The sequence below is a fragment of the Paramormyrops kingsleyae genome, chromosome 20, assembly GCF_048594095.1.
Source record: "Paramormyrops kingsleyae isolate MSU_618 chromosome 20, PKINGS_0.4, whole genome shotgun sequence".
NCBI classification, from domain to species: Eukaryota; Metazoa; Chordata; class Actinopteri; order Osteoglossiformes; family Mormyridae; genus Paramormyrops; species Paramormyrops kingsleyae.
The window spans coordinates 6211182-6236347 of record NC_132816.1 but is presented as its reverse complement, the minus strand read 5'-3'; the positions used below and the strand labels follow the sequence as shown (position 1 = coordinate 6236347).

At 46.1% G+C, this 25166-nt stretch overlaps 1 long non-coding RNA gene across 1 annotated transcript; it reads left to right on the top strand.

Annotated features, from left to right (window-relative positions):
* Positions 1-15381: 15381 nt before the first annotated feature.
* Positions 15382-16946, top strand: LOC140581249 (uncharacterized). The gene is made up of 3 exons (XR_011984312.1): positions 15382-15674; positions 16001-16121; positions 16683-16946. It is a non-coding gene; the product is annotated as an uncharacterized lncRNA (long non-coding RNA).
* The last annotated feature ends 8220 nt before the right edge of the window (positions 16947-25166 follow it).

Here is a 25166-nt window from a genome sequence, read left to right as displayed (position 1 = left end):
CCAATGGACTGAGAGCGCGCGTCGGAAAATATGTCACCTGAAAAGCAGACAAAAATATACTGCAGTGACAAAAGCTGCACACTTTGTGGATAATTGTCATAAAAAGAAATGTTCTGATGTTTAGTTCAGTTGTTATATTGACTGCTGTCATTAAAAGGAACACATGAACACCATAAATCCTGTCGGTGCCCCCCCACTGTATGTAGATGTTATACGTATGACCGACACTACACATCAAAATAAAAAGATAATGTGAAAGAAATTCATAACGATTTACTGGTGAGACGAACTGCTTGTGCGGAGATTGATTAGTTTAGTTTAACTTTAGAAAGTGTCTTTCCAATAAATGTACAGGAACATATTGAGTATTGCAGGTCTCATTGGGAATTATGTACCAACTATGGATTATTTCTAATAACTACTAGGTCATTACTCGTCAAATGAACATTGCTTTTTTTGGACTAACTGGGATGTATAGGCTATTGTTCTCAATGGTTTTTGGCATTTTTTACATAACAGGCTTAATTGTTTCCTCCTACTTGTTTATATGACATACAACTTATTCTACAAAATGTTACTGCCTAAAATATGTATACAGTACCTACATTTTAATTGTTTACCTCACTTCAGTCTGTGTGCCAGTGTTCTTCAAACTGTGCTTTAAAGTTCAACTGAAGGGATGGTCAATCAGAGACTCGTGTTTTCCACATGATGTGCTCCACATATTGTTGATCTTTTCTAAACATTAAAAAATTAATGTATGCATTTTAAATAAGGAATGAAGTCTTAATAATGACCTAAATAAAACAAATTGTAACTCATTAGTAATGAATGTGGGATTACTAAAGAACAAGAACAGTATTATAAAGTGAAAAACACTGTAACTCATTAGTAATGAATGTGGTGTTACTGAGTAAGTTTCTATTTCTTTCACTTAAACATTTACTGAGTTCTTTTTAAGGGGTTAATAAGAATAATGAATGTTAACATAGCTCATTTGTTTCACTTACACATTTAAGTAACACTTCATGACACAACAGCATAAGTTCATTTTAAACATGTAATTTGAAGCACATCTATGTTTATATGAACATCACGACTTAATTTTTTAAAATCAAATTACTTTATATTGATTACACATCCATCACATTAAAACTATTTACACAGGGTATTGCTTTCCGATGTCATGTAACAAACATCCAAGTGGTCCATCCTTGTGTTTGTGGCCCAGCCAGTAGGTCCACTCAGTACAGGATAAGTGTTCCTTTAGAGCTTCTCTGTTCTATTGCCTCTTAATCGCCAGATTTGACTTTTGTATGTCAGCCAAGCCCTTTCAGTATTCTGTGTGTGGCCTCCATGAATTGGGTCCATAAAACACCTGCTGTGGTTTACTGTCAAGTGACGATAACCCAGTCTTGATAGTGCACTCCTGTAGGCTCTCCACTCATCACTTAAGATGGTTGTCCCTCGACGGACATGCCTTGATATGATGGGTAGAAGATGACATCTTGAGCATTGCTCAATTGGTCGTTGTCTTTGACCGTTCACAGCCAGCATCCTAAATACCAACTTTTTTCTTCTCCATGTTTCTCATGTTCTTCCACATCCATACTAGAAATTCAGAAGTTTTATATTTTTTTTTTTTCAGTTTTGCTGAATTCACTTTTGTCATCAAAGTTAAATCTAGGATTTTGTTTTAAGTAACGTTTATGGCAATGGGATTGCTGGGGAAAATGAAAGCAAACTTTTGATTTCTGTACAATTGTTTAACTTTCTCTTATGGCAGAAGTTGCTTTCAATAAACTCTGTACTTCCACCCATGAGTTGTCCGCTTTTTCTTCTGTACACTTTTATTGCTATTTTACACACACTTCGTAGCTTTTGATTCATTCTACTGAGTGTTACTGAACTGCTGGTAATGCCATCTTGAATCATGTCAATCTGGCGCAGTCTCAGTCCTTGAGAGAATCGGTCAAGGATAGCAAAATACACTTGTTAATAAGCATTAATCAGTAATGTGACCTAAAGATCAGGAAAGGGTGTCCTTTTCCAAAAATGTAACATTACAAAATTTGAGCCCTTGACCTACCATAACCTTGTGAAACTCCTGGGAGCTTCATAAAATACTTTTATAAATGTGCCATGAAAAAAAGGTTAGAGTTTATTATTATTTTTATGGTTTATTGCACACACTGGTAAATAAAACTCATGCAGCTTTGCAAGCTTTCCTTGCTATTATAGAAAATTGATCCTTTCCTGCATGTCATCTTTGTGTCATGCCCAGCTCCGTCCGATCCTTGTGTGTGCCAGGCCCCCTCATTACCTCGTGTCAATTCCTGGTTGTGATCACCTGTGTCCTGTTATTTCTGGCTAGTCTTATGTATTTAGTCCATGTCTGAGTATGTCTCGTCAGATCCGTCATTGTATTGTCTTGGTGTTCATGTCTGTCAACTCTCCGTCTACGAATAAACCCTGCTTTGTCCGTCTTCACGGCTCCGCTCGCTTGCTTTCCGGCTCGCTTGCCCTGCAACCCTGACAGAATGACGGATCTCCACAAGAAAGGATCCTCCCTAGCCGAGGATGAGTACCTCAGCTTGGTTGAAGAGGTCCTGTACTGGCTGGCCCAGCCAGAGGTCTGAGAGGATCCTATAGCCTGGGCTCTAACCAGTAAAAGCCGGGACGTCCTGGAGACAATGTCCCTGGAAGAAGAGGCGCACCTCACGGAGGAAGTGCGCGTCAATCTCCGGCAGCTACGTAAGGGGCTAACCACTAGGAGGACCCGGCAGGTCGAGCTCGGCAATGAACGAGTGATTCACCCGCCGATGACCCTTCCTGGGGACTCCCAGCCCCCACTGAAAACACAAACCCGGAGAAAGAAGAAGAGAGGAGGTGAGAGACCCGAAGAAGCGCAGGTGATCATTTTGGGAGCAGTTACTCTCTCTCTCTCTTCCCCCGCCGGGGATTCCCGGGAACCCCTTCCTATCCTGGACCCCGCGGTGTTCGAACCTGCGAGGACAGAGTCCGCACGGACCCCAGCAAGTCCTGCCCAGACGCTCGCCGACCAATTCTTCACCCTCCAGGGACTTTACTGGAGGGTGATGGAAGAACCAATTTCACAGGACTGCGCGGAAGCTGTTCGGCTCGCCGAGCAGCTGCAGCGAGAATTCGCTGCCTTTGGTCCGACTTCTCCTCGTAGCGACATGGAGAGGTTGGCATTTATGGAGTGCACAGTCTCCCCCACCTGAGGCAGCGGCTGTCACACCGCTCCCCGTCGCTCCGGGGTTGACAGCAGTATGTCACATGCCAGGAAACCATTTGGCTCTTAAAGGGGTCAGGTCCATAGATGACGCGATTCCCCGGATCCCCAAGGCCCTTAAAGGGGCAGCGCCTGCATACCCGGCGCCACTACTGGCGCCCATTTCTGACCTGCCTGCTCCGGACCTGCCAGCAGCACCGGCTGCTGCTGCCGCTGCACTGCCCGCGGCAACGCCTGCTGCTGCTGCCGCCGCACTGCCAGCGGCACCGCCTGTCCCGCCTGTCCCACCTGACCCGCCTGCCCAGCCTGCGGTCCCTGCAGCTGCCACCGCTCTGCCTGCAGTCCCTGCCTGAAGCCGCCTCTATGCCCGTCCAGCCCTGCTCGTCGGTCCCGCCTGCTCCTGACTGCTGGCCGCGTGGTGGCGGCGCCCGCCGAGGCGCCCCCTGCTGGCCGCATGCCCGAGGTGCCCGCAGAGGCGCCCCCTGCTGGCCACGTGACTGCGGCGCCCGCCGAGGCACCCCTTGCTGGCCACACGCCCACGGCCCTGCCTGAGGCCGCCACTCTGCCCGTCCAGCCCTGCTCCTCGGTCCCGCCTGCTCCTGACCCGCCTGTTCTCGTCCTGCCCGCAGCTCCGGCTGCACCACCTGCTGCAGCTGCCGCCACTCTTCACGAGGCGCCCCCTGCTGGCCACGTGTCAGCGGCGCTTGCTGAGGCGCCCCCTTTTGGCCACATGTCGGCGGCACCCCCTGTTGGCCGCAAGCCCGAGGTGCCCGCCAAGGCGGCCCCTGCTGGCCGCATGTCCGTGGCGCCCGCGGAGGCACCTGCTGGCCGCAGGTCCGCAGCACCTCTTGAGGCCGCCGCTCTTCCCGCGACACCTCCTGAGGCCGCCGCTCTCCCCGCGACACCTACTGAGGCCGCCGCTCTCCCCGCGACACCTCCTGAGGCCGCCGCTCTCCCCGCGACACCTCCTGAGGCCACCGCTCTCCCCGCGGCACCTCCTGAGGCCGCCGCCGCTCTTCCCGAGGCAGCGCCCGTCCAGCCCAGCTCTCCTATCCTGCCCGGCTCGCCCGTCCTGACTGCGGCCCTGGCTGCACCGCCTGCGGCCACGCCTGCTGCCTCACTGGAGGCCCTGACTCCAGTTCCCCAAGCCCTGGTCCCAGTCCCCGAGGAGGTCCCAGACAATCCAACCATCGCTCCTTCCTCCTTGGAAGAGGAGGAGCTCGAGTGGGACCCCTCGGGGACCTCCCTAATGACTCCTCTTCTCTCGCCCCGGCGTGGTCAAGCCCGACCGGAACCCCGCCTGTCGGTGTCCAGGAAAGGGAGAGGACATAGGCGCAGGGGTCGGGTCCCGCCCGCCCTGTCCCCCGGCTCGCCTGCGGTCCCCCAGGCTCCTGCTCGACGGTCGCCTGCGGGTCCCCCGTCGTCGCTTCGTCGGCCACCTGTGGTCCCACCTCTGACGCCTCGGCGGCCACCTGCGGGTTCACCCGCTCCGACTTGTCGCTCGCCTGCGGGTCTCCCTGCTCTGGCTCGTCGGTGGACCGCGCCTCCGCCTGCTGTGGCTGCACCGTCGCCTGCTGCGGCTTCCCCTCCCTCCTTGCCTTCGCTGTGTTCCCCTTCAGCTCCCTCCTTGCCTTCGCTGGTACCCCCTCCAGCTTCCTCCTCTGCCCCGTCGTTGTCCCCTCCGGCTCCTGCCTCGCGGTCGCCCGGGGGCCCTCCGGCTTCGGCCGCTCGGTCGCCCGCGGCTCCTCCTGCTGCCGCCTTTCGCCCCCTGGGGTTCCCTTGGGCTCCCCTGGTTCCTCCTCCCTTTCCCTTTCTGCCTCCTGTCTCTGCTCCTCGTCCCTCTGTGTCTCCTCCGTTCCCTCCTCATCCCTTGGTCCCTCCTGTCTCTGCTCCTCGTCCCCCTCTGGTTCCTTCGTTCACTCCTGGCCCTTTTGTTCCGCCTGTCGGTGTTCCCCTGGTGTCTCCCTTCCTGGTCTGTCTGTCGCGTTCCCCATCCTTTGTCAGGTTTTGTCTTGGTTTTTGCCCCTTTGCTTGTTTTGTGTTTCTGTTCTGTTCTCGGTCCCTCGTTGATGTTTTTGCTCTTGTTTTCCTGGTCCTGTTTCCCCGGTCTTGTCTCGTCCGTCGCCTCCCCTGACTGCATTCTTGCAGTCAGCATGCCAATTGCACACTCCCTCAAAGGTTGCGACATCTATGGCATTGTGCTATTTGATCAAACTGCACATTTCAGGGTGGCCTTTTATTGTGGGCAGTGGGATGGATTATCTTGGCAAAGGAGAAGTGCTCACTAACACAGATTTAGACAGATTTGTGAACAATATTTGAGAGAAATGGGTCTTTTGTGTATGTAGAAAAAATTTCCGATGTTTGAGTTCAGCTCATGAAAAATGGGAGCAAAAACAAGAGTGTTGCGTTTATATTTTTGTTCAGTGTATATATATACACTCACCTAAAGGATTATTAGGAACACCTGTTCAATTTCTCATTAATGCAATTATCTAATCAACCAATCACATGGCAGTTGCTTCAATGCATTTAGGGGTGTGGACCTGGTCAAGACAATCTCCTGAACTCCAAACTGAATGTCAGAATGCGAAAGAAAGGTGATTTAAGCAATTTTGAGCGTGGCATGGTTGTTGGTGACAGACGGGCCAGTCTGAGTATTTCACAATCTGCTCAGTTACTGGGATTTTCACGCACAACCATTTCTAGGGTTTACAAAGAATGGTGTGCAAAGGGAAAAACATCCAGTATGCGGCAGTCCTGTGGGCGAAAATGCCTTGTTGATGCTAGAGGTCAGAGGAGAATGGGCCGACTGATTCAAGCTGATAGAAGAGCAACTTTGACTGAAATAACCACTCGTTACAACCGAGGTATGCAGCAAAGCATTTGTGAAGCCACAAAACGCACAATCTTGAGGTGGATGGGCTACAACAGCAGAAGACCCCACCGGGTACCACTCATCTCCACTACAAATAGGAAAAAGAGGCTACAATTTGCACGAGCTCACCAAAATTGGACAGTTGAAGACTGGAAAAATGTTGCCTGGTCTCATGAGTCTCGATTTCTGTTGAGACATTCAAATGGTAGAGTCAGAATTTGGCGTAAACAGAATGAGAACATGGATCCATCATGCCTTGTTACCACTGTGCAGGCTGGTGGTGGTGGTGTAATGGTGTGGGGGATGTTTTCTTGGCACACTTTAGGCCCCTTAGTGCCAATTGGGCATCGTTTAAATGCCACAGCCTACCTGAGCATTGTTTCTGACCATGTCCATCCCTTTATGACCACCATGTACCCATCCTCTGATGGCTACTTCCAGCAGGATAATGCACCATGTCACAAAGCTCGAATCATTTCAAATTGGTTTCTTGAACATGACAATGAGTTCACTGTACTAAAATGGCCCCCACAGTCACCAGATCTCAACCCAATAGAGCATCTTTGGGATGTGGTGGAACGGGAGCTTCGTGCCCTGGATGTGCATCCCACAAATCTCCATCAACTGCAAGATGCTATCCTTTCAATATGGGCCAACATTTCTAAAGAATGCTTTTAGCACCTTGTTGAATCAATGCCACGTAGAATTAAGGCAGTTCTGAAGGCGAAAGGGGGTCAAACACCGTATTAGTATGGTGTTCCTAATAATCCTTTAGGTGAGTGTATATTTACAATAATGTACATGCAATACACGTTTATTGAAAATTATTTTGTAATACTCTATGTGTCACACCCACAGAGGCGGGGTCCGACAGGGGCACCACGGCAACAGCCAATTAACCCAGTTTAAAAGTAGAACAAACGCCGATACTCCTTACGAAGTATTGAGCCGATGTTTCCGTGCCTTACTGAGCGTTTTGCCCGTCTTTCGTTTACCCGCTTCACCCTGCCTTACCTGTCAACCCGGTGTGTGATCCTTGCCTCCTTACCTTCCCTCCATAGACCCGCTCCCATCCTTGACTCACCTGTCCCGGCTCGTCGTTCGTCCTCTGCCTCGTGTTCCTTGTTCCAGTGTCTCTTCGTCGGACAGACCCCCCTGGCTTCGACCCTGGATCACGTACCAAGACCCCGATTCCAGCGCGCCGCTTCTGCACCTCTGCAGCGACTCATGTCACCTGCCCTGTCCCGTACCATCCAGGCAGAGGAGCCGGTTTCCCTCCTCTTGGCGGGACTACTCTCCTCCGTGGATAGTTACCCGCTTCCCTCAATAAACCCTTCTTATCCCTGCAATTCTGGATCTCCGCTTTCCTCTTTGCCAGAACGTGACAGAATACTTCAAGATGGATCCAGCAGGGACCCTTGAGAGTTGTGTGACCGCCATGGAGCAGCTCCTAGCATCCCACGCAGCCCAGGTGCCGTTGCCCGATTCTCCTCTTCGTCCTTCCGCTCCGCTGCCGATCGCACTCCCCGAGCGCTATGATGGAAACCCGGATCAGTGCAAGGGTTTTCTTATGCAGTGCGGCATCTACGTGGAGGAACACCTGGAGATGTTACGCTCTACTGAGGCTGAGGTGCGGTTTACCATTTCCCTGCTAACTGGACGGGCTCGACAATGGGCAACGGCTCTGTGGGCTGACGACAGTCCTCTGTTGCGGTCCGGTAGAGAATTTGATCGTGGTGTTTGACCATCCTGCAGTCGGAAGGAGACCAGGGTTTAGGCTCTTGGACTGCCGGCAAGGCAACCGCACGGCCGCAGAGTTCTCTTTAGAATTCAGAACCATCGCTGCTAACCTGAGGTGGCCAGACGACTGCCTTCAGACTATCTTTCTTCGAGCTCTAAACCCGGACCTGCAAGACGAGCTTTCACATAAAGGAGAAGCCCTATCCTTCGATGACCTGGTCCGACAGGCGATACAACTGGACAACACTGTGAGGGATCGCCACCGCTGACGTCATCAGATGGAACCTCCTAGCGTTCGAGGCTGCAGAACCCATGCAGGTGGGCCGATCCCCTCTGACACCTACCGAACGAAGAAGACGGCTCCAAGGGGGGCTGTGTTTGCATTGTGGAGGAGCCAGCCACTCCATCTCTTCATGTCCCTCTCGCCCTGTTCACAGTGAAGCCCTGGTTCCGGTAGGTGTGTCCTCCTTATCAATGACTTCTCTATCTCAGTTCACTGTGCCTGTGTACTTGGAATGGGGAGGTAAACAACATAGGGGGAGGGCACTCATTGACAGTGGGGCAGCGGGCAACTTTATTGATGCTAACCTTGCTAAGCAGATGAATCTACCTCTTCAAAAGTTAGCCTATCCTATCTCCGTGCAAGGGGTAACCGGAGAACAGATGGTGGAGGGAACTATTGTCCATCGTACTCACCCCTTCGTGCTGCAGGTGGGGGTTCTACACACCAAGTTACTGGAGGTCTATGTTCTACCCAAAGCTAAAGATCCGTTAATCCTGGGGCTCCCCTGGCTGCAAAAGCATGATCCTCAGTTGGAGTGGCGAACAGGGGAGATTATGGCCTGGTCCGAACAATGTCTGCATAACTGTATGTCTGTTCCCTGTAAGGCTACAGGAGTGGAGAGCCCCGAACCGGAGAACCTAGATGCCTTTCCGGAGGAGTACCTAGAGTTCAAAGATGTGTTCAGTAAGGACAAAGCGTTCGGCCTTCCTCCTCACCGGGATTGCGATTGCGCCATCGAGCTCCTGGAGGGAGCTACTTTGCCCCTAGGCAGGTTGTACCCTGTCTCGTTAAAGGAGGAGGAGTTCCTAGAAATGTACATCCGGGAAGGTCTGAAGCAGGGGATCATCCAGCCCTCCACCTCACCCGTGACCGCTGGATTCTTCTTTATTAAGAAAAAGGATGGTGGACTATGACCCGTGGTGGACTATCGAGCTCTGAACGCTGTTACCGTTAAACGACGAGACCCTCTCCCTTTAATCCCTTCCGCCTTAGAGCAGCTTCGAGACACAGTAATCTTCATCAAGCTTGATTTACGAAGTGCATATAATCTGGTGAGAATTCGAGCCGGTGACGAGTGGAAAACCTCCTTTATCACCAGCAGGGGGCAGTACGAATATCTAGTGATGCCGTATGGATTGGCTAATAGTCCCTCGATTTTTCAATCTTTCATGAATCAGGTATTCCATAATATGTTGCACAAGTACGTCATATTGTACATTGATGACATATTGATTTACTCACCTGAGCAGGCTCACATACGGCATGTACGACAAGTGTTACAACGGCTCCGAGAACACCACCTCTACGTAAAAGGAGAGAAATGTGAGTTCCATCAAAGCCAGGTGAGGTTTCTGGGATATATTATTCAACCTGGGGCTGTGGCTATGGACGAGCAAAAGATCACAGCGATCCAAAGCTGGCCACAGCCTTGGACCCTCAAAGACCTGCAATGTTTTCTGGGTTTCGCTAACTTTTACAGGAAGTTTATACGCAATTATAGCCGGATAGCCGCGCCTCTCACGTCCCTGACTCGCGGTAATCCGACCCGGCTCCACTGGACCCCAGACACTGACCACGCCTACACTTGCCTGAAACAGGCTTTCTGCACAGCTCCCGTTCTCAGACAACCGAACCCCGGGCTCCCTTTCGAAGTGGAGGTGGATGCATCCGAGGCCGGAGTAGGAGCCGTTCTGATTCAACGTAACCCAGAGACGGGGCGTAGACATCCCTGTGCCTACTACTCATGGAAACTGACTGCGGCGGAACGAAATTATGAGGTGGGTGATCGAGAACTGCTCGCTATGAAGTTGGCTCTGGAAGAGTGGCGGCACTGGTTGGAGGGGGCTCGTCACCCCTTCGTGGTGTTAACTGACCACTGTAATTTGGAGTACTTCCAATCTGCCAAACGACTCTCCTCTTGCCAGGCTCGCTGGGCTCAGTGGTTCGCACGTTTCACCTTCCGAGTCAGTTATCTCCCAGGAAAGAACGTCAAAGCAGATGCCCTGTCAAGGCAATTCGATCCACCTGAATGTGAAGACTGCGCTTACCTCGTCCTCAATCCCTCTTGTTTCATCTCCTCCATCACCTGGGGATTGGAGGAGACCATAAGGTTAGAAAACGAGAATCGCACAATCTCCTCAGGCTGCCCCCCGGGACTACTGTACGTGTCTCGTCACCACCGACCTGAACTGTTGAAATGGATTCACCGGGCATCCCGGTGTGTCTGCAACCCAACTCCGCGTGACTCGCAGGTACTGGTGGCCCGGGTGGCACCAACAAGTTCGAGCCTTTGTGGACAGCTGTCCGGATTGTGCAAGATGTAAGTCTTCCCCTTTATGTCCCGCCGGCCTCCTGCAATCCCTACCTGTTCCCTCTAGACCATGGTCGCATGATGTCATGGATTTCATCACGGACCTTCCTCGCTCCTCTGGTAGGACCGTTATTCTCACCATCGTCGACCGCTTCTCTAAGATGTGTCGTCTGGTCGCACTCCCGAAGCTACCCACGGCAGTTGAACTCGCTGATGTCTTGATTCGTGAGCTTTTCCATTTTACAGGCATCCCAGAAGACATCGTATCCGATCGAGGACCTCAGTTCGCTTCCAGGGTGTTTCGGGAGTTCTGTGCCAAATTACAGGTGTCACTCAGTCTTACCTCAGCATATCACCCCAGTCGAACGGTCTGGCCAAGCGGACGAACCGAGAAGTGTCCAAGGCTCTCCGGCTCCTGTGTCAAACAGATCCTGCTAGCTGGTCATCTCATCTAGTATGGGTAGAATACTCCTTGAACTCCCGGGTGAGTCCAACCACTAAGTTAACTCCCTTCTAGTGTGTGCTGGGTTTTCAGCCTCCCCTATTCCCCTGGGACGCCCCTCCGGGACCCGTGCCTCAGGTGGAGACCTGGTACCAGGACAGCAAACAGGCTTGGTGGCACATACAAGCCGCCCTTCGTACTCAATCGGATCGCTACAAAGTTCAAGCTGACAAACATCGCCGACCGGGGTTCCCCTATCGAGCAGGACAGATGGTGTGGTTGTCCACGAAGAACCTCCGAATCCCTGGCTGTTGCAAGCTAACGGCTCGGTACATTGGACCCTTCAGAGTCCTACGGACAATGGGACCAGTGACGGTGAGGCTGCAACGCCCGAGACCTCGCGCCTGACTCTCTGCATCCGCCCGCTGCGAAGCCTGCAGCTTCGCCCGCGCCCAAGGCTCCTGCTGCCCCGCCTCCAGCTGCTGCTCTGCCCGAGGCCCTGCCTCCGGCTGCTGCTCCGCCCTCTGTAGCGCCCGAGGTCCCTGTGACTCCTGTCCCTGTGACTCCAGCCCCTGTGGCTCATGTCCCAGTGCCCGTGACCCCAGTCCATGTCGCCAAGGAGGTCCCGCCTGCAGCTCACCCTCCTCTGACGCGTTCGCCAGCTGTGGCTACGCCGTTGCCTGCCGCGGCTCCGCCTCCCTCCTTACCTGCGTCGGGCTCCCCACCTCATCTCCCCTGGTGCCCACTCCCACTCCTCTGTTTGTCCCTCGGCCTGTCTCCTTGCCCCCTTCATGGTCCCCTCCTGCTCCCTCCTCCCGGACGCCTACAGCCTGCTGTGGCTCCCTCAAGCTCCCCTTGTTCCTCCGCCTTTCTGCCTCCTGTTTTTGTCCCTCCTGTCTCTTCTCCTCGTCCCTCTGTGCCTCCCGCGTTCACTTCTAGCCCTTTCGTTCCGCCTGTTGGTGTTCCCCCTGTGTTTCCTTTCCTGGTCTGTCTGTCTGCATTCCCTGTTTTATGTCAGGTCCTGTCTTACTTCCTGTCCCTGTGCTTGTTCTGTCTTTCTGTTCTGTTCCCGGTCCCTCGTTGATGTTTTTGGTCTTGTTTTTCTGGTCCTGCTTGACTGGTCTCGTCTCGTCCGTCGGGGTTCTGTCATGGCCTGCTCATCCGATCCTCCTGTGTGCCACGCCCCCCTCAATACCTCATGTTAATTCCAGATTATCATCACCTGTTGCCTGTTATTTTCTGCTTGTCTTGTGTATTTAGTTCGCATTCAAGTCTGTTTCCCCAGATCAGTCATTGATGTTGTGTGCAGTGTTGCTCGTTTCTCCGTTTGCCTGTATTTATGGCTCAACTCGTCTGTCTACCTGCTCGCCTGAAACACGACATGACAATAATGAGTAACGCAAAATATATATATTTTAAATAAAATTAAAATTGGGGATATTGAACACAATTCTCTATATATTGTTAGATGTGAAAGGATTTTTTTTTTCTTGAAAGCTATTTAAGTATATTTGTATTGGTTTTCTAACCAGTAATATCAGCAAAAGAAGAGATTAACAGGAATTTCTCCATGGCTAAAAGTGCATCAGACTATTCTGATTCTTCGGATGAAGAAGTGAAGCGAACAAATAAGAAAAAATTGTCAAAGAAAAAAAGAAACGCCAGAGCTGAAGAAAAATACTCCTCTTCCAGCTCTTCTTGAACCTCCGCTTCATCTAGTTCTTCATCCCCTTCACCTCACAAGGCAAGGAGAAGCAAGAAGTATAAAATAAAGAAGAAAACGCCCAAAGCTGAGAAGTACAGAAGAGGTTCCTTTTCATTTTTATATACTATTTTTTGTTAATCCAGACACTGAGACTGGTTGCATATTCATTGTTATATTTTACCTTCTTTCTTTTACTGTTTGTGATTGTTTTCTCAATTTTATATATTTTGTCACGCCCAGCTCCGTCCGATCCTTGTGTGTGCCACACCCCCTCATTACCTCGTGTCAATTCCTGGTTGTGATCACCTGTGTTCTGTTATTTCTGGCTAGTCTTATGTATTTAGTCCGCGTCTGAGTATGTCTCGTCAGATCCGTCATTGTAGTGTCAGTGGATGTCCGTACCCGTCAACCCCCCGTCTGCAAATAAACCCTGTTTGCCTGACTTCACGGCTCCGCTCACCTGCTTTCTGGCTCGCCCGTCCCGCGAATCCTGACACTTATGTGCCTATAGATCTGTTTCTTTTATGGCCTTTCCTTTCTCCTTATTCTGAGCCATCCCTTCTGTTCCTTGTCAGCTTATTTAGCTACTCCAGTTGACTAACCAATGTCTATGTAATTCTCTGTGAAGTCTTGTTGAGTTGTGTGAGCATTTTGTTGAATTTAAGTTCTTTTAGTGGTAACATTTGTGATAGATTGTGTTACTATATGTTTTACCATTACTATTTTGTCGTCTTCTTAGGATTTACTCTATACTGATTTTAATAGAACAATAATAGTAGACTAACTGTTTGCAGAGTTTTGAAAAACATAATTAACAGTTCAACATTCTTTCTATTTCCATTAGTTTTTCTTCCAGAGCAAGCCATTGCAAGATACAAGAACGTACTGGCCTACATTAAAAAAAGAACAACTACATACCAAAATGTGGGATGGACCAAAAAACAATTGTGGACACCTCACCTATTGCAGAGCTGGAGGCGTGTGACACTGAAGCCTACAAGTGTTTAAGGTCACAGTATCAGAAAGGGCAGACACTGGCAGATTTTGCTGACCGTTGCAGAGAAGAATGCAGGCAGGAAGGAAGAACGGTTTGCTAATTGACATTCAAAAGAAGAAATAATGGATATGTTTTGTGTGTGTGTGTGTGTGTGTGTGTGTGTGCACTCAAATATATGTTTGCCTGTGGCATTGTTAGGTGCCTTTTGTGTTACAGGTGTTGCCAAAGGTTCTGTTAGTGTCTAATAGTTGTTAAACACAGGTAATGGAGATCAGCCACCCAGCAGAGTTTTGGTCCACCAGTTCTCTGGAGGTGTACCAGGAGATCTGCTTTACCACTGAAGTTAAACTGTTCAGGAAGTTGAGCTGTATAGCTTCCTGCTTTAATAACAAATAAATGTTGCATTGATTAAAACAAATAGCAATTGTTTTTAATTAATCAGTTGTAAAAATGGACATTTACTATGCTATGTTAACATTAATTGTTCTTATTAACCCCTTAAAAAGAATTCCGCAAATGTTTTAGTGAAAGAAATAGAAGCTTACTCAGTAACACCACATTCATTACTAATAAGTTACAGTGTGTTTCACTTTATAATACTCTTCTTGATCTTTAGTAACACCAATTCAAGGAGTCAGTAACGCCACATTCATTACTAATGAGTTGCAATTAGTTTTATTTAGGTCATTATTAAGACTTCATTCCTTATTTAAAATGCATACATTAATTTCTTAATGTTTAGAAAAGATCAACAATATGTGGTGGAGCACATCAAGTGGCAAAACACGAGTCTCTGATTGACCATCCCTTCAGTTGGACTTCAAAGCACAGTTTGAAAAACACTGGCACACGGACTGAAGTGAAGTAAACAATTAAAATGTAGGTACTGTATACATATTTTAGGCAGTAACATTTTGTAGAATAATTGTGTCTCATACAAACAAGTAGGAAGAAACAAGCCTGTTATTCCAAAAGGAAAAAATGCCAAGAACCATTGAGAACAGTAGCCTATACATCCCAGTTAGTGCAAAAAAAGCAATGTTCATTTGACGAGTAATGAACTAGTAGTTATTAGAAATAATTCATAGTTAGTACATAATTCCCAATGAGACTTGTAATACTCAATAGTTCCTAATTAAGTGATAGCGAATTACTATAATAATTAGTTCACTATTACCTATTGAGTAATTAAGCATAGTTCCTTAGTAGGTGTTCAGTGTTAATGAAGCAGTATTGTATTACTGATAGTAGCCTTGGAAACGATGGTCCCAGCTCTCTTCACGGCATTGACCAGCTCCTCCCATGTAGTTCTGGGTTGATTCTTCACCATTCTTAGCATCATTGATACCCCACGAGGAGAGATCTTCTGTGGGGCCCCAGTCCGAGGGACATTGACAGTCATCATTAGCCTCTTCCATTTTCTGACAATTGCTCCAACAGTTGTTCTTTTTTCACCAAGCTGCTTGGCAATTGCCCCGTAGCCCTTTCCAGCTTTGAGAAGGTCTACAATTTTGTCTCTTGTGTCTTTTGACAGCTCTTTGGTTTTGCCCATGTTGCTACTTAGACTTTGGCTGATTGTGGGGTGCACAGGTGTCTTTATGACAGCTTACGACCTCAAACAGGTGCTACTAATTTAGAATCATGAGCAGAGTGTAGCTGGACTATTTAAAAGCAAAATAACAGGCATTTGAGGGTCAGAAATCTGGCTGATAAGCAAGTGATCAAATACTTATTTGACACAGTAATTCACAAACAAATTGTTAAAAAATCATACAATGTGATTTCTGGATTTTTCTTTTTAGATTCTGTCTCTCACAGTGGAAATGCACCTATGCTGAAAATTGTAGACCCCTCCATGATTTCTAAGTAAGAGAACTTGCAAAATCACAGGGTGATCAAATACTTATTGACCTCACTGTATATATTTGTTTCTTAGAAAAAACCCCGTCCATTTCAAGTACAGCCACCATGGCAACAGCGATTATGAGGAGGAGGGTGCTGACGAGGTTGACTACAGAGCTAAGGGCAGACTGATGTGTCCATATGGAACCAGCTGCTACAGGTGGGGCTGGGATCTAAGCCCATTAGAATTCGCCTTCTTCTGTATTGGTCAGTTCTCATGTCAGACCACATGCCAAGGCGGAAATATCCAATAACTGCCCAATATGTTTATATATAGTGCAAAAAAAAAATTTGCTTGTATTATAATTTCTGCTAAAGGTGAGGCTAGCAAACACTGTCTTGAAGGCTGAATTGTTGATTTGTTTCACAAATTCCTAGGTTGACCTTGCTTAAGGGCCCAGTGGTGAAAGTACAACCATATGGTCATAGGCACAGAGTGCTAACTTGCAGAACCATGCATCACTCCACCATTTTTTTGTCTCTTAGAAAAAACCTGGTCCATTTTAAGGAGTACAGTCACCCTGGCGACAGTGATTATGAGGAGGATATCAATGACGAGATGGATGACAGCGACAGACCAGTGTCCATATGGGACCAGCTGCTACAGGTGGGGCTGGGATCTGAGCCCTTTGGAATTCTCTCTTTTCTGTGTTGGTCATTTCCCATGTCAGACCAGTGGTCAAGGTGGAAAAATCCAGTTTTTGCCCAGTATATTTGTATATATATATATATATATGTGTATATATTTATTTGTATATTTATAGTGTAAAAAATATATATATATCTGATTTGTACTTCTGTTACTATAATTACTACCAAAAATGAGGCTAGCAAGCCCTATCTCAAGGGCTGAACTGTTGAGTTGTTTCACAATACAAACCATTTTGTTAGTTCTGTAGGTTGAAAATCTAAATGAAATGAATCACAGATTTAACCCAGGTAAAATACAGATACCAAATAGTACCAAAATAAAAATGCTAAAGTGGTTTCTCTGCTGTAAAGTGGTATTGATTTAGATATTGCTGTTAAAGCAAATTAATACATTCTATTGGACATGTACCATTTACAAACATCAGGAAAGACTGTGAATGCAGAAGATCATGAACTGCATCCTGTCTGCATTTATGGACATGAGGTTGACAAATTATCGATTTTTTTCCCCCCCCAGGAAAAACTGACTGCACAAAAAAACAATTTAAACACACTAAGGATCCAGGTATGCTTTATGTGTTTTGTTTTGAAATAGATGATGAAAAACAAAACCCAGCAAAGCATTTTTAAGGTCTCTTTATATTCTCCAGTAGAAGCAAATGTCAATTTGGATGATGACAGCTTCACAGACGATGAGAGCGAATCTGTCGACGATAGTGACTCAGACTTTGTTCCTTCTGAGTCTGGTGAAAGTGAGAAGACAAAAAAAAAAAAAAAAGAAGGCTCTCCTGAGAAACTGGCCAAACCTGGATTGAAGATCTATTGGTAACATTTTACTTAAAGCAGTCATGCATATGAATGCATTAAAGCATTGTAAACATGGCTATACCTTGATAATGCAGTACAAAGCATTGTGTTTATACCAGCAATACTTTATTAATGCATTATGTTGTCTGCCTTAAGTAAAATGTGATCGATCTATTTAAGTCTTGAAAAACATTGGATTAGAAGCAGAAATGTAGCAGCTGTTAGCCCTAAAACAAACACTGTATCAATAAATCTGTCGACAATGAAAATACATCTAAATTGTTTTGATTCCAAATACATTAAAAGAATAATGAAAGTTGTCTCGGGCAAACTTCACACTGCCATGTACTGTATATGCCACAAACTCGGGAGTTTCTGGCATGGGGGCAGGGCATGGTGCAGGCAGAAAAGGAAGGCGGACGATCTACTTACGGCTCACAGGAACACGGGGGTATATTAAACTGAAAACACTGGGAACACTACAAATCAAACGGAGCACGAGAGGTCAAAAAGCAAATAGGAAAAAACAAAGACTAACTACAAAAAGTCAAGGGAGCAAAGTCCAGGGACAAAGAGCAGGCAGGGAACAAAGTACAAATAAAAAACACAGAATCACTACTAACATTTTGAAATATACAATGACCCACTGAAGAACTGAACTAAAGCAGGAGCATAAATACACAAACCGAACTGGGTAACGGCACAGGAGGAGTGAGACATGAAACAATTAACCAATCAAGGAGGGTGCAGGACAACAAGCAATCAGGGTTGAACACACAAGGACTGGCACAAGAAAACAGGCAAAAGGTGAAAATAATAATTAAATTTAAATGTGAAAACGGGACTTAAACAGACGACAGAGAGGTTTATAGGTAGCTTCACACTCAGCTCATTGAGCAGGGGAAACACACTGAAGACTGACAATGGGGCGGACAGGACGGCCAGCGACATCTGCTGGTCAAATGGGGAGAACATAAAAGACTGACAGACAGGTGCTGACCCTGACAGTATAAAAAAAGAGGCAAAAGCGCTTCAGCACCCAGTTGTCCTATTTTTTTTTGCAATTCCAACGAAAAAGGTTTTGTGACCTGATACACAGTGTCACACCCATCTCCGTCCGATCCTAATGTGTGCCACGCCCACCTCGTTACCTCCTGTTTCTGCCTGATTGTTCTTCACTGTTGCTCGTTAAACTCAGTTTGTCTTGTGTATTTAGTCCGAGTCTCAGTCAGTCTTCCCCAGATTCGTCATTGTATTGTTATGTTTTGTTCCTTGTCCGCTAGTCCACCTGCAATAAACCCCGTCTGTCCGTCTTTACGGCTCTGTTTGCCTGCTTCGCCGCTCGCCCGCTTGCCAAACTTGACACGCAGCAACCTTAATATCTGTGTCTGTAGATTTTCCTTGGATGTTTGCTGTGCTACCCAGCACAGCTCTGCCCTGTGTGCCACAGACCATATTGTAAAGCACTGCTCTGCCTTTTTACCCAGTGGAAGCTGACTTCTTTTTCGGCTGGAGAAACCCTAAGCGAGCATATGCTGGGAGATTCCCAAGGTGTGCACCGCCTTCGGAATAAATTAAGGTGTAGTATGCAAAAAATCCCTCATAGGGTCTGATTCCAACAAAATCAACAAAAATGCACAGTGAATGTTTTTTTCACAATTCTCGATGGTACATTTCTCATTGAGAGTCTTTTAAAATGATTAAAATCAATAATTATTTGCTGTCCGTCACTCACTAGACTAACAAGCGATGTTTGGGGTGGTTTGACTACATCTGTGACAGCATAGGACACAAATGGCCCTATAATAACGATTTGAAGTCACACTGGTTCAAAAGGGTTGTACTTTGTCTCACAATTAGTAATGGGTGCGTTTAGGGCATAATATGCTTTAAACAATTCAGAGTTTCATCTCCCTTTTAAAAGCCAGGTGACTGCACCTTGTCAGATTGATGTTGTAGCAGTTACTAAAGGCTAATGTGCACAAGCAACACTTCCAACTCTGGAATGACTGGGCAAGGACTGGTTTGCGTTCATGTTCCCATGAGCCTCAGGGGCTGTTTGGTTTAGTTACGCATGTTTATGAGGATCTTCGTTGTTTGTTTGTTCCAGTTAATAAAGTGTTATTTTTAAAGTTAAAATTGGCCCTTGGTTATTTTATGTTAAAATGGCGAGTGTTTATAGTTGTATTATCATGTTATACTAATGTGAGGTAAGTATGTCAGGACTAACCACCGTGGGGCAGTATGACATGCAGCTCTATGACGTGGTTTGCTCATCATACATAAAGAGAAGTACTGGGTCAGGGTCTTGCATATTACAACACTGTGGGCAGACCTAAAAAAAGCAATTAGATTATTTGTAATATGACTCCTGAATCCCTACAGTATATTTGGTGTTAATCAAATGGAATCAGTGCTGATTTGTTTTGTCCTTTCATCCACCCCATTACTATTATGTTGGCAGATTTGCCAGGTAGCAGAGAAGAATGCGTCTCTGCAGAGGAAATGAATCTGCTCGTGCTCAGAGTGAAAGTGCGTGAGCAGACCATCTACAGCAACAGCAGGTGATTCAGCTACTGGAAACAGAAGGACCACCTATGACCATTGAAGAGGACATTGCTGCCCCTACCGTCAGTGCTGAAAGCATTGGGGGGGGGTGGGGGTGTCTATGGTAATGCAATGATAATAAATCAAAGTGCAGGACTCTTGCGAAAATCAACTATTTTACATTAAACACCCTCACAAAAAGTCATACAATTAATCAACTAAAAATGTTGTGTAGATCTGCTGGCTGAAGATCCAATAGGCAGGAGTAGGTGTTAGTTGTAGAGGGAGAAGAGAATGTGGAACAACCATCATGTTCGAGAGGAGAGACGAGCCAACCCAGTTCACGGCGTGAGAATAGCATCTGGCAGGAGGACCACCCATTCCTGGAACTCCAGTAGGCTGGATTCGACATGCTGGATATGGAATTGGGTGGAGTCATGCAAGCATTTCTGCAGCCCCTTGGACATATTGCGGACAATCTGGGAATGCTCACTGAAGCAGTTGAAGGCCATGGTCCTGCAACACCCCCCTCCTCTGACCACCAAATCTCCTCCATGCACCCGATCCAATACAAGCACACTCTCCCCAGATGATCCAGGAGCCTCCCATGGCCATTCCCATTGTGGTGCTCCCTGCCTGTGAACCTGAGGAGGAAGATCATCACCAGCTTAAGCTTTTTAAGGTCTATTTAACATCTTTCAAGCCAAATTTAAAACCAAACTGCAAGTGGAAATACGCATTACCCGGATTAATTAATACCAGGTGTGAACAGGGCCTATATTGGGTCTATATAAACCATGTTTTTTCCTATACATATAAATTAGGGACAAAAAGACAACAGAACATTATTGTACCTTCCTTTCTTCATAGGCTATGATTTACATACAAGCTTACAAGCGTCCTTATTTGAAAAAAAAAAACAAACAAAAAATAGTTACTTGAACACAAGCACTGTCATACCATTGGATCTGATAACCAAGACGGCATGACTAATGGGAGGGTTGCGTATACAGTGTGGATACGCTGGACGAAGGGATGATTCACATCCCTGCTGGGACAGTGCGAGATTTCGGCACACTGCTCAGAATTGTGTGCAATTAAAAATTTCTGAATTATTTCTGGAATTTTCTATGTGATATTTTTCAGCCATGGGATACTGAAACTGCGAATTTCATTGTTTTTTTTTTTGTTTTTTTTTTTTTTTACATTTAAATTACAGCTCAGGTTGTCTTAAAAATCATTTTTTCAGTCATGTAGTAACAGGTAAAATCAGTGGGGTTTTAATTGCTGAAAGTATGGAAACCTGATCCCTGTACTCTAAAAAAGTGTTAGACTTTTTTTTAAATAGTTAAAAAAATTCTAATAAAATTTGAATCATATCAAGATGGAAAAAAAAATCATAATACATAGTGAATCCCAGCATTTGAAAAATATTGGTAAAATGCAATGTAATTTAAAATGTCTAAATAAATGCTTTATTTGGATTTTACTATTCAATCAAACCATTCAGTTTGCTTACCAGCCTACAGATGATGAAGCTCTTCTGCCAGCTGATCTCTCCTTGCCCGCGCTGCTGCTGGTGTATTCGGGTTCACTGACATCGGCACATGCAGTTCAGCATCACGCCTTCTAAACTCCTGTAATGTGTCCTCATTTATGTCCAAAAGACATCCATAACGCATGGCAATGTTATGCAAAACACAACACGCCACAAAGACTGCTGCGACCTTCTGAGGGCTGTATTGTAATGCTCCACCTGATTTATCCAAACATCTGAAGCGCATTTTCAACAATCCAAAAGTTCTTTCTATTATGGCATGTGTTTCCGTATGTTTTCGATTGAACGATATCTCACGCACTGTTGTAGGCATGATATATGGTGTAATGAGCCAGGTCTTTAATGGATAGCCATTGTCCCCTAACAGCCACCCCTCTGGGGGGGAATCCCTCTGAAAGAGTGCAGGAATGGCAGAGTTGGCCAGTATGTAGGAGTCGTGGCTTGATCCAGGATAATTTGCAAATACATGCGTAACCTTACACGTTGCGTCGCAAATCACCTGGATGTTAATGGAATGAGTTCCCTTACGGTTCACATATATCAGTGCGCTCTCTGATGGGGCACGTAGTTGCACATGCATGCAGTCGATAGCACCTAGAACCCCAGGGAACCCAAAGTTTGCCCAGAAATCCTGTTTTCCCCGTTCTTGGCTAGCAGGTGTCATGGGGAATTTAATGTAGTCATTGGCATGTCGGACTAGGCCTGATGTAACTGCGTGTATGGCCGCACTTACGGCAGATTGGGAAATGCCACCAACTGAACTCAGGGGATGCTGGAATGACCCACTGGCGAAGAAATGTAGCGCAGCAGTGACTTTCACAGCAACAGGGAGTGCATAGGGACAGCAGGCATTCGTTTCCAGCTCGTCTGCCAGAAGATTGCAGATGTCCGTTACAGCCTGGCGAGTGAGGCGTAGTTTACAGCGGCATTCTTCTTCGCTGAGGGACAGATATGTGGTTCTTGGCCGGTGGACCCTCTGCCTCCACCGTCTCCCAATCCTCTGTCCGATGAGGTACTCCATTTGGCTGTGCGAATCGAGAATTTATGAGCAAATGCTCCCATGTCAAAGACTGCTTGACAAGCAATCCAGCAATCACTAAAAAGATAGATTTAATATGAAATAGGAGCTATTTGCACAATCACACGACAGCTCTTTCCCATTTTACATGTGTTTTTTTGCGGCATTCAAGTCGAACAATAACCTCATGCTAAATGTAAAAGATGGTAGCTAAATAGGAGCCATTTTATAATTATGCAATTTATAATCCGATTAGTCGACTAATCGTTTTAATAGCCGATGACTAGTCGACTATCAAAATAGTCGTTAGTTGCAGCTCTATTGTACTGATATAGCAGGAATGTCGATCTGTATCGGATCCTTGTCCAATGTCTGTCTGCTGGGTTTTTGCAGACACCTGCAACCTGACAGGTCTGTTTAAATAATTAGCCAATTTCATCATTACTGTGATTAGCTAATATTTATACACACAATAATGATCATCCACATTGTAATCTGTTTTTTTTTTTTTTTTTTTTTTAACTCTTTTGCATGTTTGTGCACAGCTTTGCATCCCATTGCGTGTAACAAGCAGTGTATACTCGCCGTGCCTGCACCAAGGCAGGCGCACACTACTATATTGATATTGATAGTGTGCCCTTATACAATAACAATGAAATACTGTGCCACTGACTTCAGACCGGGGGGGAATTTTCCGTACGTCGCTTAAATCATCCGAGATCAGATGCCTCATCTTGGATGAGTTAATGCCGGTGAAACTCATCCGGGATAAGTTGGTTTTTTCAAACGCAGCTGTGTAGTAGATTAGTCTAGCTGGATCCAATTATTCGAGATGATTGCGCGCCCGCGCTGCTTGAAAAGCCCACATATATTGAGTCTAGAAAACTTGATTGGCAAGTCTCTCATTGGCTTCCACAAAATGTCAAAAAACAGGACGCAATATTTCACGCAATCTGAGCAGGACCTTTTATTAGAGGGGTATGATGAATTCAAAGATTTAATATGTGCTAAAGGAAACACATCAAAAGCAGCCCAAACCAGAAAAGGCTGGCAAAAAGTGTCCGACAAATGTGTAAGTATAGTTCTTAGTTATTGTATTTATCACTTGAATGTAGTATTACGTTTCCAATGTTTCATTATTATTTTGTTGTCATAATTACAGATCAAATACAAGCACAATTATGCAGGACATGGGAACAAGTTAAAGTGAAGTACGAAAATATACTTCAAACTGGTAAACACGACATTTCATCCATATATATGTGTGTGTGTGGGTGTATGTGTGTGTGTGCATGTTTGCTAATTTTATGTATACAAAATGTAGGAAATCTTTAACATCTATAAAACATTCCTTTTGAAGCTAATAAGAAGGCAGACAAAACCTTTGGAAATTCTGGGTAATGAGAATATTAGTGTGATTTTTAAATTCTTTATAGAACTGTAATATTATTACATATACATTACCTGCAATACCATAAAACACCTCTAATTGCTTGCAATTAGGTGTTAGGGAAAAACAATGAAAACCTGAAGGAAATATTTCAGGCCCAAACAGACTTGAATTGCCTGGCAAACTGTACTCTTTGATATATTTCCCGCATCGCCTGCAGTATACAAAAAAGTGCTGCTTGCAAAACATCTCAAGGCAATGCGCATTGTCTGTGTGGCTGTGAGAGCCCAACCTTCTGAGGGCTGTATTGTAATGCTCCACCTGATTTGTCCAAACATCTGAAGCGCATGGCACATGTTTCCGTATGTTTTCGATTGAACGATATCTCACACACTGTTGTAGGCATGATATATGGTGTAATGAGCCAGGTCTTTAATGGAAAGCCATTGTCCCCTAACAGCCACCCTGGTATTGTACACTGTACAAGAAAATTGCCCATGGAAACGGCAACGCGGCGTTTCTATTCTATTGTCTTTGTTCTGCTTTATGATTTATTGGTTCAGCGAAGGAAGACTGTATATTGCTTGCAGTAATTGATCTTTATTTTGATATGCCATATCAGTTTATACTGAACTTGGCGATTAATGCATATGCTTTGCATGGGATCGGGAACCTCCAGTAGCGTGTAAAGCATGGATGTGCACAAGTTTTCCTGTATCTTGTATTTTTCTTACATCTTCAAAAGCAATGGCTGTAGGTTTTTTACTTGTTTCATATCTTAGTTATGGCAGTGGTGGCTTAATGGTTAGGGAAGCGCACTCGTAATCGGAAGATTGCAGGTTCAAATCCCTGACCAGGAAGACCCCACTGAGGTACCCTGAGCAAGGTACCGCCCCCAAGCACTGCTCCCCGGGCGCTGAATTAGCTGCCCCCTGCTATGTCACGAAAGTCACATATGGGTTAAATGCAGAGGACACATTTCGTTGTTGTGCATTGTGTGCTGTGGTGTGTCAACAATGACAAATAATCACAAAATAAAAAAATAAAACAAAATAGTTAATATGTACAAGTGTCTTATTTTCTATGCACTGTTTTAGTTCAGCAATGTGTTAAAAGATGCTAACAGCTATTCACTGGATTGCAGTGATGCTAAGTTGCGATACATGCCTATACAGGTTAGCGCAGTGGTTTTCAATCCTGTTCCTGGTGCCCCACCTGCCAGAATATGTTTGTTCCAACCCTATCTCAATCAGGCTCTGATGGTCCTTAATAGGCTTAATAGGCACAGAGCTGTGCTCCGTGCTTGTGTGAGCACCATCGTCAAAGATGAACTTTGTTGAACTTTGACCGCTGCACGCTGTGACGCATTGTCGCGCGATCAATAGAAACAAGGCATCGAACCGGGCACAGAAATGGAAATGGAGGAAAAACATATTGAGTCTGAGTTCCCAGAGCTATGTCACACAAGCGTACCATCTTTTAGCATGCGAGGTATACATCATCGCTACTGACCGCAAGCCAAAATGACAGGAGAGAGTTTTAAAAACCACGCCTACTCTTTGCGCAGAAGCCCCGCGGCAAGCACAGCACGTTAAACGGACAAGGCTGTTTTTTTGAACGGCGCGCACAGCACATGCTGCGTTCAGTCTGTAACCAGCTTTAGCCTATTAAGGACCATATA